Raw genomic sequence first — 16,148 nt, 5'->3', positions numbered from 1 at the left:
TGGTCTGCCATGTTTTCCCAAAAGCCACAATCACACTTCATCAGTGGGGCAGGAGGGGCACAAGCAGGATAAGCACAGGCAGGGCACAGGCCGGACAGGGAAGTCTCTCTCCTGGGGGCCACCTAACTCACTCCCCACTGGGTCCCAGGCAGTCTACAGCTGCTGAACTCCTACAGCTTTGTTCCAGCCTTCCAGAGTATCAGCCTTTGGTCCATGTCTGATGGAAACTGGAGGTCTGCAGCTCCCGGGACAGGACAGGCTCTCCCTGACAACCAACCAGTGGGAGGGAGCATCAGGAACACTAGGGAGCCTGCAAACTGCCAGATCCAAACCCAGCTGGATCACTGCTTTCACTGGCACTGCTGGGTGGGAACCTGCTTGTGTTTGGAGCAGGAACTGTGCATGCTCCATCCAGAGCAGGCAAGGTGGTTGCTGACAGCTGGCTGGCCCCACACAAGTGGCTTCTCAAAGGCGAGGAAGAGCTCCTGTACCTCGCAGACCTGTCTGCTCCTGATAGCGCTCCCCATGCCTGCTCTCCTGCCAGTCCCAGCTGCCTCTCAATCCTGGGAGAAATGCCCCCATGCTGTTTTCTCCAAGTGATTCGTGTCTTATAGTCATCCTACCCTGGGGCACAGGGCTTGCTCCCAAATGGTCTCACCCCTGACAAGAAGTGAGCCCCAGCACCACCCCACTTAACCTGACACCTCCCCAGTTCTGTGCAGTTCACCCCACTTTCCCCCTTCAGATGTTCAGGAAGGTGTGGGAGTACAGTCCCTCACTGCTGGATGCGCTGGCCAGGAGCATCTGGCAGCCTGGGAGAAGTTAATAGGAAAAGCCAGAGCCAATATTGCTAAATTACAGCCATCTCTTCCAGAGAGGATTAGCAGCCAAATCCCCGGTGATAGGCTGGGATGTACTCTACTGCTGTCTGTACCCCACTGCTGGCTGTGCCCCACTGCTGGCTGTGCCCGTGGGCAGGAGGACAGTGCACAGACCAGACCAGAGCCCAGCTCCAGCTTGGGACCATCCTGCTGCCAAAACCCTGGAAGCAGCTCTCTGCTCCTTCCCATGGGGCAAGGGGGACTGCCTGCACCTCGCCCCCTCCACACAGCCTCAGTCCGCCAGCATCCCACCAGGACCATCAAGTTGCTGGGTAGGATGCACCAGGGAGCTCTACACCCTCCTAGGGTCTCTGAGCCATGGGGTCCCTGATATGTGGGGTTGGTACAGCCTTGTGCCATCACCTCCCAGCTATTATCCTCATCCTGGGCATCCCTGAGCCCAATCCAGGGGGTAGCCCTGCAGTGTGTTGACCCTGGAAAGGCTCCAGCTCACCCTGTTCCTGTCTGACCACATAGCCCCCTGAAGGACGTGGTTGTGCTGAGCTTTTCTCCCCTGCAGCCCTGGCTGGTGTTATCTCTCTCTGTGGGGCCCAGTCCCACAAGCTGCACAAGAAGGGGGTGGTCAGGTCCTCAGTGGGGCTCCAGTGAGGACACAGGATCTTTGGCCTCCAGCCCACAAATGTCATGGGACAAGAGGAGCATCCTCCTGGGTATGCCACCCCACTGAGCTGTGGGAACACAAGCCCACAGCTGAGCTGATGAGAGAAGTCAGAGCTGGGGAAACAAACCCTGTTTTGTCCAAGATTCCTGCTTCCCTGGACTCTGAGCAACATCCACTGCAGCCTCTGGCATGAGCTGCCCCCGACCCCATAGTCAAGGGCACTGAGAGCAGCATCCATGGGGCTGCCAGGGCTCAGCCCCCCACATGCTGAGAGAGCACTTCCAACAGTGGCCTCCACAGCCAATTTCCCTGGCCCAGGCGCCCTGGCAAGCAGCATACAGCAAGATCCAAGCCTTAGTATTGCTTATCACATACAGAGTCATGAATAATATTTGGAAAATAAAGATCTGTGCAGAGCCAGCCCCGGCCAGGGATGTCCAACACCCAGCTGGAACGTCTCTCAGCAACGCAGGACCAGGCTTGATGGTGGGGGCTTCTTTTCAGAGTATTTATTTGTGTTGCTGAGACCTCTGACCCTCTGCCAGCTTCAGCTGATGCTGGTTGATGGGACCAGAAGTGAGGAGGAGGGAAGAGGCCTGTGGGGCAGCTTGTCACAGTGCCAGGTCTGCTCCCTGGCCAGAGCTCTCTTGTCAGGGTGGTCTTGTTTGACTCCTTGCAGTCAGTGCAGGGCTCGCCCAAAACTGAGCACAGACTCATGCAGGAAAGCAGAAATCTGCTGGGAAGGACTGGAGCCACAGAGGCTTCACACTGCTGGCTGGTCCCCTACAGGCACTACTGGCAACAGCCAAGAAGCCACGTGCCCACAGCACAGGGTGCACTGGGCAAGGCAACGAGGTGCAGGAGGAACCTCTCCTGATTCCTGGTCCTGCCCCAGATGCCTGGGGCGAAGGGCTGGTAGTGGCCACAGAGATCCTGGGCTCAGTGACATTCCAGTTAGTCTGGGAGAGGGATGTCTGGGTCAGACCTTTGCTACTTGCTGTTCTGAGGTGCTGGAACTGGGCACAGAGCCCAGAGCTGCTGCTGCAACTGGCGGGGGCACAGGGACCACCAGCCAATGATGGTGGGAGTTGGGTGCTTTTGGGGACATACTCTTGTCTTTCACAATGAGACAGCTGGACATCCCCAGTCCCAATGGCCAGCTGGGTCTGAGGGGACCTACTTTCCCTGCAGAGCCAGCATTTGAGGGGTGTCAGTCCCCACCTCCTCCTTCGGGATGTACTGCAAGTAACTCAGTCTAGAAGGATCCTGGCTTACAGCCTCATCATCCTCAACACACGTGCCCTGTCCAGGAAGGGACTGGTTCTTCATTTTTTCAGAAGGGAGATGATGGTTAATGGCCATCATGAGTGGGCAGCATTGCAGGCTTGGTGCTGGAGGTGCCTACATGGACATGTCCAGATGAGCGCTGGACCAGACATAAGCACCAGCACAGAACTGCCAGTGATTTCCTCTTTGCACAGACAACCTGGACTGGCTTGTGGGAGAACTGAGGAATTCATCCTGTCCCCTTCTCTTTGGTGTTTTGCCCATAAGACACTTTTTCAAGCCCCTGCTTTTTTGTCTGCAGAAGCACCAGTGCCAGCCCTGCCCATGTGCCAGGGCCGAGTGTCCTGTGGGCAGCCGTGCCAGCCCGGTGGTGTGCAGTGACCTTCTGGGCTGGCAGATCACCCAGAGGAGAACAGACCGGGCAGGCTGACACCCTCCTCCAGTACCACCTGGCTCCTCACTTCCCCAGTCCATGGCTGGTCCCATGCACCAGCTCCAAAGGTCCTACCCTGATGGATTTAGACAGCGGAGAAATGTCAGTGGCTGGCACTGTGGAAAGCAGCCGGTGAGCTTTGCAGAGGCAAGGACTGTGCCTTGCCATGCTGCAAGGGATGGAGCAGGCTGGAAAACTCTCCTTATTGCTGGAAAACTCTCCTTTTTACTGGAAAATGTATCTACAAGCAGTGAGCACACCCTGGGACAGGTATGGTGACACCTCAGCAGGTCACACTGCACACAGCCACACTGCACAAGGATCTGTTGATCAAGCCTAGGCTGGAATGCACATGCACACTGAGACCTGATATCACAGAAGGGACATTTTCTGGCAAAAGCCCCTTGCAGGCATCCTTAAAAACACCACCTGGAATGTCAGCTCGCACTGACATTGGAGCAGAGCCATGTCCTGTCACCTGCCCCTGCAAGGACAAAAGACAGTTGGATCAAAGGAACTGGCAAGACACTTGCCCATCAAACAGATGTGGGACAGCCTATCCTGTGACACTTCAGAGCACCTTCCAGTGCCAGAAGAGAGCTGGAGAGGGACTTTGGACAAGGGCCTTTCAAGGGAGTGCAAGGACAAGGGGGAATGGCTTATCACTGACAGAGGACAGGATTAGATGGGCTATTAGGAAGAAATTTTTCCCTGTGAGGGTGGTGAGGCCCTGGCACAAGTTGCCCAGAGAAGCTGTGGCTGCCCCATCCCTGGAATGTTTAAGAGCAGGTTGGAAGGGGCTTGGAGCAACCCGGTCTAGTGGAAGGCATCCCTGCCCATGGCAGGGGTGTGGAATGAGGTGGCCTTTAAGGTCCTTTCCAGCCCAAACTTGTCTATGATTCTGAGATTCGGTGGGAGAAAATGGACCAATTTCTAACAGTGAGGTGCTGATTTATCTTCCAAAGGGAGAAGTTCCTTCACAAAACCCTGTTGGTGTCAGTTCCCATGATCCACGTAAACCTCTCCTCTCTCACCGGCAGAAGGTGGATGTTCCCTATGTGAGCTCTTTGTAGCTGTAATTGTTGGATAAAAATGAACTGATCATTTCTATTAAGAAAAAACTTTAGGACCGAAATTAACACTATCATCTCTTATCAGATGGTGATAACACCCTTTCCCAGGTCAGCTCTTTCCCATGACAAGGCTCTGAGCAGCAAAGGAGCAGCTAATCAGCTGGAAAATGACTCTCAACCAGCCTTGCTAAATTGCCATGAAAATTTAACAACCCGAGTGCAAAACCTCTTTGCTTTTTCCATCATTGCAGAGATAAGGGGAATCAAGTGCTATTTTAACACCCCAGTCAAGCCCAAAGGGACATGGTGCTGTGCCACGGTGCTGCAACCAAAGGGCAATGCCAGCCCCTCTGCTCATATGGTCTGAGAGTCACCACATGTTGATGGCTTGTCAATAGAATCATAGAATCATGGGGAATGGTTTGGATTGGAAGGGTCCTTATAAACCACCTAGTTCCAGCCCTCTCCCATGGGTTGGGACACCTGCCACCAATGGCCACCAGTGAAACACACAAAAGACCTCAAAATGTTCTTCCATTTTGCACTGTTACCAGCAGAATCTGACCCTCTTCCAAATACCTCAACTGCTGGGCAACAGCTCTTCAGCAAGTAGAAACCCGTGCCCCCATTTTTTCTCCACAATGAGGGAGACAATGGCCCCCCCAGAGCCCAGTGTCACAGCACCAGCTGCCTGCATGCTGAGAGTGTCTTGTGAATTCATGGAGGAGACAGGCGGAATTCTGATTTCCAGCCCAATGGAGTCCATAGTTCCTTTCCTGATGGCAAACATTGAGGTCACTGCAGAGAACCCCCCATCCTCAGCTGCATTTGACGTCCATCAGGCCAAGCTTCTACATGTTGGCTGCTAAAGCCTGAGAGGTTTAATTTTAAAGTCTAGGGTTTTGGAAATATACTCACACAGATCCTAAAAGAAAGACTTTCAAGGGAATCAGCGCATGAATATACTGTTTGATTGGACATTACTGAAAAATTATCCTTGGGTTTTAGATACAGTGCTAGGGATGGCCAATGTCAGCTAGTGGAAGGTGTCCCTGCCCATAGCAAGGGGGTGGAATTACATGATCTTTCAGGTCCTGTCCAACCCAAACCATTCTGTAATTCCATGATTCTATCCTCTAAGTGAATCTGGCCTCTCCAGCCCCTTCTCCTGCCCCATGACACTGGCAATGGCTGGAGCCAGGCAGTGCTGCCCTTCTGCTGGACATCTGCAAAGTGGACACCAGTTCCACCAGGAATGGGGAGAAGTTCCCCAGATATCAATCAACTCCCTTGGATTTTCTTTAACCAAGAGGTTAAAGAAAATGCTGAAGGGCTCCTTGTTTGCCAGAAGGAAAACTTACAGAGGTTAACCATTAACTGGCACCTCATAGAAGGGGAAAGAAACACTCTGAGAGGCTGGAAGCTCTTGGCCTCTGTGTCTGCTGGATGCTGGAGAAATAAGAAATCTTATTTAGCCTGGTCAGACTGTAACACTGTAGTGGTAAATCTCTGCAAGGCTTAGCACCCAAATGAGCCTCCAGAGAAGAAAGAAGGAGGCGGGGAGGTTGGGCAGATGTGTGCCCACACATCCCAACCCCAACCCTGACTTCCAGTCCAAGGGACCTCAGAGAACACGAACCATGTTCTGGTCTTGAGGACAGGGCCTCCCATATCCACAGAGAGGTCACCCTCAGAATGAGATTTCCTGGCTCTCCATCCTCCGGTCGATGGATCTGGGGAATCTCAGCTGCAGCCACAGCAGAGCCAGGGAAGGAGAAAAGCTGTCACAGTGGGTCCCAGGCATGTTGATATGTGCTGGTGTGGAAGAAGTGAATTCATAGATGTGTGAGAGGGCATGGCTATGGGAAGGCTGGGGGATAGAGATAAGGCAAGACTGGCTTCTGCTTTGGCAGAGTTCTGATGAGACTAAGAACCCTGTTGAAGAAGAGCAACGCCAACTCACATGGCTGTCCTATGTTATGAAATTGGTTTAAGATGGCAGAATCTGGCCAAAAGATTGTCTGCTGCAAAGTTCAAATGTTCAGGTTGAAACATCTTGGGTCAAGCTTTTGAAAAGGTCATGGCCAAGGGCTCAGTTTCCAGCAGAGATGGCTTCACCAAAGCCTTGGTGCCCAGTTGCTGCCTCTGGTAGAAAACCAGTAGCTGCAATGGGTGTCTGAAGGGCAGAGCATGACTCTGGGAGCCCCTTGGGGCATACACACCCCGTCTGCTTCAGCCTGGACAAGGCAGCAGCTGTGAAAAACAGGAGAAATTCCAACAATTTGCACAGATCACAGCATTGAGCTCACAGGGCCTTGAGAAAATAAAGCAGTTTGCCCTGAAACGCGTCCCTCAGCACTCAGGTGAGCAGAAACATGCGGAGATGCTCTTTGGGAAGGAACAGATTTTGCTAGACCCCACTGGCTAATCCAAGGGTCTGTGCAGAGCTGGGGAGGCCCCTGCACTGTGAGTACTTCAGAGGGGCTGGCTGAGCCCAGCCCCCGCAGCCAACCCCCAGCAAACCCCTGAGGTTGCATTGCTCTGGTGAGAGCTGACCTTCACCCCCAGCAAACATAGTGCCTGACAGAAAACCCTTCAGATGGTCCCCCAGCCAGTAGCCTTTACATACACCCACCTTCACCCGACCTTCCTCCTCACCAGACTTATCCTGTGCCTTTGCCACTGCAGTCCCTGGTTTGGCAGGGGGATGCCCGGGCTGGCCCACGAGGATGGGCAGAGATGGCACAGAACTGTGTGCCTTGTACCCTGCAGACCCAGCAGATCCCTGGAATTGGTGATTAGTCCTCTGTGTATGTCCATGGGGAGCACTCAGCCACCCTCCAGGCAATGCTCCTTGTCACTGTCTCTCTGAGAGGGATGCCCAGTGTCGCTGTCCCAGCAGTGTAGAGGGCACAGAGACATCCACACAGAATGGGAATGGGCTGGTGACAGCCAGCACCATCCTTGTGGTGCCGCCAAACACGGGGCTTGAGCAGAATGCAACACCCCTCTCTGCTCCTATCCTGGATGGAGTCAGGAAAGCAATTCAAATGGAAATGTTGTGCTGCTGAATTAAAAAGCTGGTGTGAGACAGAATAGGAATGAAGAGGGAGAGAATAGAAAGGAGGAGGAGCACAGCTGGAGGGATGGGGAAGATGGAGAGCAGTAGTGCAGCATGAAAGAGGCGACAGAGGAGATGCAAAACAGAAGCATGGAGAGATAGGAGAGGGAAGGCTGAAGTGGCAGAGGGATGGATCACAAAGGGGAGATCCGGAGCTATAGTCATGAAGCTGATTTTCCTATTCGATGGCACAGCTCACCGAAAAAGCTTCCACTCTCTGCCACAGAGCCAAGACCTCCTTATTCCTCGGCAGGGAGGCAGGCAGCTTCTCAGGAGCAGGACAGGAGCTCCTGCTGCCTCTCCTCTCCCCTGCTCTCTCAGCCCATGGACTTGCCTGGCACTGATATACCAGAGATGTCTCCCCAGGGAGTCTGGCACAGTGGTGTCCCTCCAGGGTTCCCGGCAGTCCCAAAGGACAGATGGGACTGCACAGAGCTTCTCCTCTGCAGGCTGCTTTGAAGCACCTAGATCCCAGCCAACCTTTGATAAATCATCATTTGGCACAAGGAAAATCTCCTTGCAATCCTAAAATCTACCCTAAATCTCTCTAGATGAAAATTAAGCCAATTACTGCACAAAATATCCTTGGTAGACTTAAGAATAAGTGATCACTAATCTCTTTCTAGTGATTTTTAGCATTTTAGAAGGCTGTTCTCACATCCCTGCCCAGGCTTCACCGTGCCAGACACAGTCAGATCCAATTTGTTCTTCCTTTTCTTGCAGCTCACGTTTATCAAATTTCTAACCAATCTTGTCAGCACCTGCTCTGGAGTTTCTCCTGTTTGCTCCCTCCTCCTCATGATGACCACCATAAATCTCTGGCTGAAATTCCCCACGGGCCAAGCAGAGCAGCACAGTGGCTATCCTATGTTGTAGACTCCCTATCCCTGGAAGTGTCCAATGCCAGGTTGGATGGGGCTTGGAGCAGTGTGATCTAGTAGAAGGTGTCCCTGCCCATGGCCCAGCCTGTGCTGACCTTGCCCCTGGCAGCAGAAGCTGCCCGGTCAGAGAAGCCATTACCCACTCAGACTGCCCAGCAGTGATGCTGGTCTTCAGTCAGAGTTTCTGCATGGTGGTGCATTACAGGCTATCTGCTTTGCATTTCTCTTTACTGAACTGCATGTTATCAATTTTGAATAATTTCTAAGAGATTGAGTTTTATTTTAAATTCTGATTAGGTCCTTCAAAAGAGTTGCAGCCCTTTATGATCTGTTTTTAATTCAGCATTTTATAAGCATAATCACTATTCCATCAACCTGGTGGCTAATGAAAATATTGACCAGGACCTGACCCAGGACAGACCATGCAGGACCTCACTGAACACAACTTCCCAGGCTGATATCATCTGAGCAGCCCTCACCCTCCATCACCTATGGTTCCTGACGAACATGTCCATGGGCAGTGCCAAAACTGCTTGGAAGTCAAAACACATCTACTGCTCCCTGTTTCCAGCTGGGCTGCATCCCCCTCAGTGATGGGCATTAGATGGACATTAGATTGGTTCAACACGTACAATTGACAGATCCTCGTTGCCTGCTCCTTATCACGTGTAATCCTTGAGAGGCTTAACATATGCTGTTTAATAATTTCATTCTGTATCTTTTCAGGCATAAAAGTCAGCCTGACCAATGTATTTCCCTTCTCCCTTCTAAATGCCACACGCTGTGTCTCATCCTGCTCCAGTCCACAAGGACTTCACCTGTGCCCATATGTTTTCTGAGGTCAGAGATGACTGTGACTAGTTCCTTATGTATGCCAAGGTAAATTTTATCACACCTCAACAAGTTGAATATTTTCTTAATCTAGACTTTCCTGGACAGACAGACTTATTTCTTTTGCTAGGCTTACGCTTCTAGGCAGAACTCATTTTGTGCCTTAATCTGCTTGATTTTTCTCAACATATTTGTGTTTTGCTCTACGTTCATCTTTACACATCCATCTTTGATGTATAGCAACGCTGCATTGTTCCCTTTTCCCAGGCTCTTCCTTCTATACTGACATTACTGGCCTGTGCTGTCTCACCACTCTGCACCTTCTCACTCTTCCTCGAGGTTTTTATCCAGCCTTCTTGTTTCTTCCCCTTGTTTTTTTGTTGCTAGTCCTTTAAAACAGGAAATAGATCTCTCTCTACTGGACAGGTGCATCAGGGTCCTTGAAGATTCTTCCTTCATCAAATGAGGTCCCACTCTGGACAACCATGCTGTGAAGCAAATCGAGCTTGAGCCTTCCGTTCTGCACCTCTTGCACACACATATGTATTTATAGAATCTCAGAATGGTTTGGGTTGGAAGGGACCTTAAACATCATTCAGTTCCACCTCCTGCCATGGGCAGAGACACCTTCCACTAGACCAGGTTGCTCCAAGCCCTGTCCAGCCTGGCCTTGAACACTTGCAGGGATGGGGCAGCCACAGCTTCTCTGGGCAACCTGTTCCAGGGCCTCTCCACCCTCACAGGGAAGAATTTCTTTCCAATATCCTTTCCAATATCCCATCTAACCCTACCATCTGTCAATGGGAAGCCATTCCCCCTTGTCCTGTCACTCCAGACCCTTGTCCAAAGTCCCCCAGTTCTCCTGGAGCCCATTTAGGCACTGGAAGGGGCTCTAAGCTCTCCCCAGAACCTTCTCTTCTCCATGCTCAACAACCCCACCTCTCTCAGCCTTTCATTTACCCCAGCAGGGATGTGCCTGGAGCTCAGAGAATGGCCAAACATGGGTGTTCCAAAAAACCTTGAATCCACACCATTGCATCCGGCAGGGAAGGCCAGGGAGCTCAAGGTGTCCAGGAGCCAGCAAAGGCTTGAATTGAGCAGTGGGCACCTTCTCCATCCTGCGCAAAACTTCCTGTATGCGATTCATCCAGATTCCAAAGAGGGAAACACCAGATCTTTTCATTAAGTGGAACACTGCAAGGAACAAAACAGAGGTGTCACTTCTGGAAAAGGAAAGCAGATGGAGGTTTTTGATGTGCAGTCAGCAATTGTGTCCAAGGTGAGAAGAGCTGCTGTAGTTTGATAAACAGATCCAAAACATTTAATATGGGTCAGTTCAACATGACACTTCTATGTCTCTGGTGCTGTACTGCCTCACTAGTGCTGGGATTCTGAAGCCAAAAATGCTCAGCTCACTCCTGAAGTCACATTCTAAGTCCATGGATGATGCAGAGCGGAAGTGTCAGGGATGCCAGGAAGAGCTGAGCTGTGGCCATCAGGAATGTGGCAGCTCTGCTGTGGCAGAGCAGAGATGAGCACCCAGGTGATGATGATGATGAGCAGGAGCTCACCAGCCCTTGGCAGTAACAGCAAGGTCAGGGACTCCGGAAAGCACCAGTGAAAATCCTCTCTGGGGAGATAAGCAGTTTGGCAGGAATTGCTTCTGCAGGCCATGGCAGCTGTCATCAGGGCTTTGCTCATACTCAGGGATTGTTATCCCTTTGGATTTGTGCATGAGCACATATTGCTCCTGTGGCTGTCAGGCCAGGAGTCAAGTGAAGTACAGGTTTGAAATCTCCATGGCGTGGGGGAAGTGAAGTGTCCCAGTGTACTCGCTGGGTATCCCAGGACACCCCAGCTGCTGGGGTTGTTGGCAGACCCTCCATGGAGAAGGTATAGGTGGTCGGGCAGTGCCTCAGACTGGTGGGTAGTGCTTTGCCAGCCAGACGAGAAAGGAGCACTGGGATGGGATCCTGGAGCCTGCCTATGTCAACACGCTGCCTGCAGCCTGCTTGGGTCACCGGGATGGACTAGGGAAAGTAGACGTGTCGAGAAGCAAGTTTGCATTCCTCTGGACCACCTGGAGCTCAGGCAAGACCTCCCCTTGGCATGGATATGGGACTGTTCAGTGTTGTCCTTTATTTTCCAGAGGCACCAGCAGGAGCTTACACGGATCAACAGGCAGGGAAAGCAAGGAGCAGGTAGCACCAAGCAGCGATTGATGTTCTTCAGAGACAGTTGGCACTGTCTCTGGGCTGCAGGACTTGTCTCCCACTGGTTTGAAGCTACAAGGAGGGCTCACGGGACAGGACTCGAGTCTGGGTCAGTGCCCGATCCCATCATGGCTCAGCTGATGGAGCAGGAAACACATCTTCTCCCTGGCTATGGGCTCATGCTGGGGCCAAGGGGGCTGACAGGAGCTCTGGGCTGGGGTGGTCCTGAAGAACTGGAGCAGTGCTGGCAGGGGGGTGAATGGAGAAACCCTCTGTGTCAGCTGTGGGGGGTCCAACCGGCCCCAGGGGTTGAGGCTGGGTCACGGGGCGAGCACAAGGAGATGCGGCAGGAGGTCCATGCCTGTCTCTCAGAGGGCTGGTGGTGTGGGTGGGACCTCCGAGGCTGTCAGAGCTGGCTCCTGCTCTTTTGCAGGTGGCGATGCCTTTTTGTGTTTCTGACATAATTGCACTGGCGTAACAACGCTGATGAGGCTTTTTTTGACAGTGCTTCCTACTTGTGCTGAAGGCTCTCCGCCCCCTCACTGCAGATGGGTTTAGGCTACACGGATCTGAGCATGATGCTTGGGAGGAATCCCTGCTGCACTCTGCCTGCCAGCCCAACCCTGCCCTTGCTGGGCCACATGGGCTCCCTGCTCCCAGCACAAGGGCACAGGCGAGGTTTTGACAAGTCCTTGTGTCCTTGATACCCAGAGGAATGACAATATTGTTGCTCCAACACTTTCAGGTCCTGGTCCTTCTCTCTCCTTGCAGCCCCTGGCAGCGCTGCACAGCCCTGGTCCAGGTGGTGGCTGGCACTGCCATGTCCACAGGCTGAGCTGGGCCCGGGTCCTGGGCCATGGGCCTGGCTGTGCTGGAATAACCTAGCACAGAGATTTCCCCAGTGATGCTAAACTTCCTCTCAGGATACCTGTTGCATTTTCTATCAAGGTGCCCCAATGCATCTCAGTGCACATGAGGGCCAGCAACTGGGGGAAAAGGGGCTGCGAGCAAAGGCTGCTCTGCTCACGGCACCAGTCCAGCAACACAGCACTGAGGACTGGTCTCCCATGGCCAAACTTTCTGGTACCTAGGCATGGCAGGGGAAGTTGCCCAAATGGAGTGGGATGTGTTTCCTGCTCCCCAGTAAATGAATGGGAGGGAAATGAGGTAGTAGCAAACCCATTCCCACTGCATCACTCCTCAGCTGGGCTCCTGTGGGTTGCAAAATACAGGTCCCATCCCTCACTTCTCCCTGGAGGGCTCAGCTTTGCCGTGTTCTTTGAATGGCTGACAGCTGCTGACAGAGGGGGATAGGGAAGATCTCCCCCAGGAAGCAGGGAAGGGTGCTGCTCCATTAGGCCTTTGGGAAGACTGTGCCAGGCCAGTGATGCCAGAAAGCTGCTCACTGGTCCAGCCTGGGCTGCACATCTCGGGTCTTGCCTCTTGAGTTTTGGGGCCACTCAAGGCTGGGTGTGCACCTGAGCTGTGCAACCCCAGATGCTTCCCAGTGAGTGAGTCAGGAGAGGAAGCAATCACCTCTGTGGTGGGATGTCTGATGAGTCAGAACTTCTGTAGGCTTCTCTTCAGACCCACTCTGGGCAACTGTGACATCCAGGCCCCAGGAAGCAGGACAGGCATCAGGGGAGCTGAGACATCTGGAGGGGGGTGGCAAAAGGATGATAGGAGGCATGCCAGCTCATCCTTTTGTTGCCATTCATCATCCTTCACTTCCTCACTCTGCCACCAGCTCCTGGGATGTGGAGGCTGGGCCCCCACACTGACACTGCAGCCCTCTCCCCACTCAGAAAGCTCCCATGGGGATGTGACATGCCATCTGCTGCAGATCACACGAACAGGAGATGTGCCCCAGCAGAGCCTTGCCAAGGAGGCACATTTTACTGGACTGGAAGTGCTACAAAAATTGGTAAAGACGACAGAATCTGGCCAAAGGCTTGTCTGCTGCAAAGTTCAAATGCTCAGCTTAGAATTACAGAATCGTAGAATCTTCTGAGTGGGAAAGGACCCACAAGGACCATTGAGTACAACTCCTGGCCCTGCACAGGGCATCTCAATAATCCCAACATGTGCCTGGGAGCGTTGTTCCTTCTTTTGTGAGGAAATGCAGAGTCTGGGTGGAGTGAAGCACTCAATATTGAAGAATCCACTTAGCACCAAGCAAATGACAAAACACTGACATTTTGACCCTAGAAGAAACAGAAAACTAATCCCAGATTGAAATGAAATCACTAAAGGGGATGCTGAGTCAGAATTCAGGTTATGGCACCTCCATGTTACTCTGGTGTTGTAGGACTCTGCTTTCAGGAACCTGAACCTGTTTTTCTCTGAGTCCTGCACTCATGTGGTCCTCTCCTTCCTGCTTTCCTCACAGCTTTACCAAGTTCCCCTTGATTCCTGGTGGTTCCTCTCCCACTGGTACCTCCAATCCTCACTGGAGCTCCCAGGGTAAATATAGAAATAACAAATGCACCATTTGCTTGTGATTTCTGTGGGTTTACTGTTTAAGCATTTATTCTATGTAATGTCTCTTAGTTTGGGTTGCACTTAGAAGCCTTGGTGATAAGATAAAAAAATCTCTATGTGGGAATTTTCTAAGTTTAGAGAAACCCAAACACTGACAGGCTGAGAGAAGCATGGGGTGGCTTGGCTGGAGGCCTCCATGCTTGGTTCCTATTCTGCTTTCTTTCTTTACCATCATCCAGCATCTCTCTCCTCACTGCCTCTTCTCTTGTTCCTGCCTCAGGTTCCCGTTCATCCCTTTCTGTAGCGTGCACATGTGTCCTTATATAATAAGGAATAAAGATGCTCCTTGTAAGATGATGAACAAAGAGAGTTTATTTCAAAATCGGCGCTGGTTTTATCCCTTAAACCCATGTGACTTCTTTGACCAATAAGGTTGTTTATGTCGGTGCATGCTCTTTTGGGCTCCTCTGCCCCGGCACGTACCCTGTGCCTTGGACATGCCTCCTACACCTTTCCTTTCTGGTTTTCCGGTTTTCCAATTACCAGTTTTGGCCTGAGCTGACAGCTTAGGGAAGAAAAGAAAAGGTGAATGTTAGCCTTGTTCTTGAATCAAAACACGGTTTTCTAAAGTTCTGAAGGCAAACAAAGGCAATTTCCTTAGAAATCTAGATCCTTCCTCCTCACTGCAATACCCCTTGGAAGTGCTGGCTCCCAGTGTCCTCCATAGCCACCGAGTTCCCCCTGCCCATCACTGGCTCCTGCTCCCACTGCTTCCCCCAGCAAATCCCAGGCCCTGAGAGCCTCAGCTGCAGGAGCTGAGCTCAGCACCTGCTGCACTGCAAGACCCAGGACCTGCAGCCATCAGCCCTTTCTGGACCACAATGGTTGGGAACTGCAGGTATCCAGAAATCCCAGCATCCTGAGGGCCTTCCTCTTCTCACTCTGTGTGTCCCATTCCCTTCCCCAGGCCCCTCCCCAGACCCAAGCACTGGATCTCCTCTCCATGGTTCCTCCCATGGAAGGAGGAACCACCTCTTTCTCCTCACTGTCACCTTCTCTTCTTACCTTTGTTCCTGAAGCATCGAGTTGGAAGCCCAGTGGTACATCAGTAGCAGAGACTGTTTAAGGATATCAAGTCACACAGGCCATGGCACGTGAGGGTAGAAGCATGCAGGAGTCTTTTGTGAAGTCTGGCAAAAGCTGGGATAAATACCTCCTGCATCTGAAGAGCCAGGCAAGTTCTGCAAGGTGTGGTTGCTCCGACATGCTCAAGAACTTGTTTGATATAGCCCGACCTGTAAGAAAGAGCAAGAAAGGTTGCTCTGCTGTGCCTTGGATGGACTTTCCACCCTCAGCACCAAGCTGAGACTGGGGAAAGACACTAACTTGGGCAGTGGGACATCTCCGTGGGGCTAAGGAAAGCCATGGAGAAACTCCAGAACTCTATAACCCATCAGTGCTGAAGGCAAGAGGGGGAAGGACTGAAGAGGGGACATCCAAGGAAGCTCCAGGCAGCACCCCATTGCCCCTGCACTGTGTAATGGGAGCTGCAGGCTGTGCCAGTTTCAGCGGAGATTTGGTGGTGCCCAGCCTGGATCACCAGCCCCACAGGCAGAGCAGATGCCACTAAGACATTATAAGGCACCTCACTAACACTCATTAAGGTATATCCAACTCCTGTGAGGTATTGCTAATGGGCAGCAACAGAGGTGGGGGTGCACCAGTAGACACCACGCCAGAGTCCAGTCCTGAATGCCTCCAGCTCTCCCAGCCTGTCTCTATAGCAGAGGTGCTTCAGCCCTCAGGGCATCTCTGTGGTCCTTCCTCCTCTTTTTGCAGTCCCAGGAGCCTGCCCAGAGCCTGTCCAGCCATCCCTCATCCGCCAACATGTGCCACTATTACAGCAAGGGAGAGCAGTGCAGATGGCATGAAGAAAACAGCAACATACACAATCTGGCCAGGGAAAGCTGATAGGAAGCAGAGTCCTTGGGAGAGCTGAGCAGAGCAGCAGGTGGAGGTCCCTGCACCAGCCGTGTTGGGGGATGAGAGAGAATGGTCTCCAACTTGGAAATGCCCCAGGGCACACTTATGACATTTGTTCTTTGATCCCCAGCCCCTCCAAAGTCTGGCTGTGTGAAGCTTGTTGTGTTACAGCCAAGAGACTTCCTGCTGTAGCATCTACAGTCTGTAAAAATGAGGCTGTTAATGGGGGATTGGGAGCCCCCGACTTAGTGGTTGGCATAGCCAAGTCACTTCCCCCATCTGTGCATTGGTGTGTCCACCAGTAAAACAACAGGAGACACAACTCTGCCTCCCTTTCAAATG

The 16,148-nt window shown here is 52.2% G+C and overlaps 1 long non-coding RNA gene across 1 annotated transcript; it reads right to left on the bottom strand.

The window, feature by feature from the left end:
* Window positions 1-13,844: 13,844 nt before the first annotated feature.
* Window positions 13,845-15,224, bottom strand: LOC116795363. The gene is made up of 3 exons (XR_004360031.1): window positions 14,889-15,224; window positions 14,334-14,388; window positions 13,845-14,117 (listed from the first exon to the last, which is right to left on the bottom strand). It is a non-coding gene; the product is annotated as an uncharacterized LOC116795363 (long non-coding RNA).
* Window positions 15,225-16,148: the final 924 nt, after the last annotated feature.

Source organism: Chiroxiphia lanceolata, chromosome 17, assembly GCF_009829145.1.
Source record: "Chiroxiphia lanceolata isolate bChiLan1 chromosome 17, bChiLan1.pri, whole genome shotgun sequence".
Taxonomy (NCBI): Eukaryota; Metazoa; Chordata; class Aves; order Passeriformes; family Pipridae; genus Chiroxiphia; species Chiroxiphia lanceolata.
The sequence above is the reverse complement of the archived record's forward strand: the minus strand, read 5'-3'. Positions and strand labels throughout refer to the sequence as shown.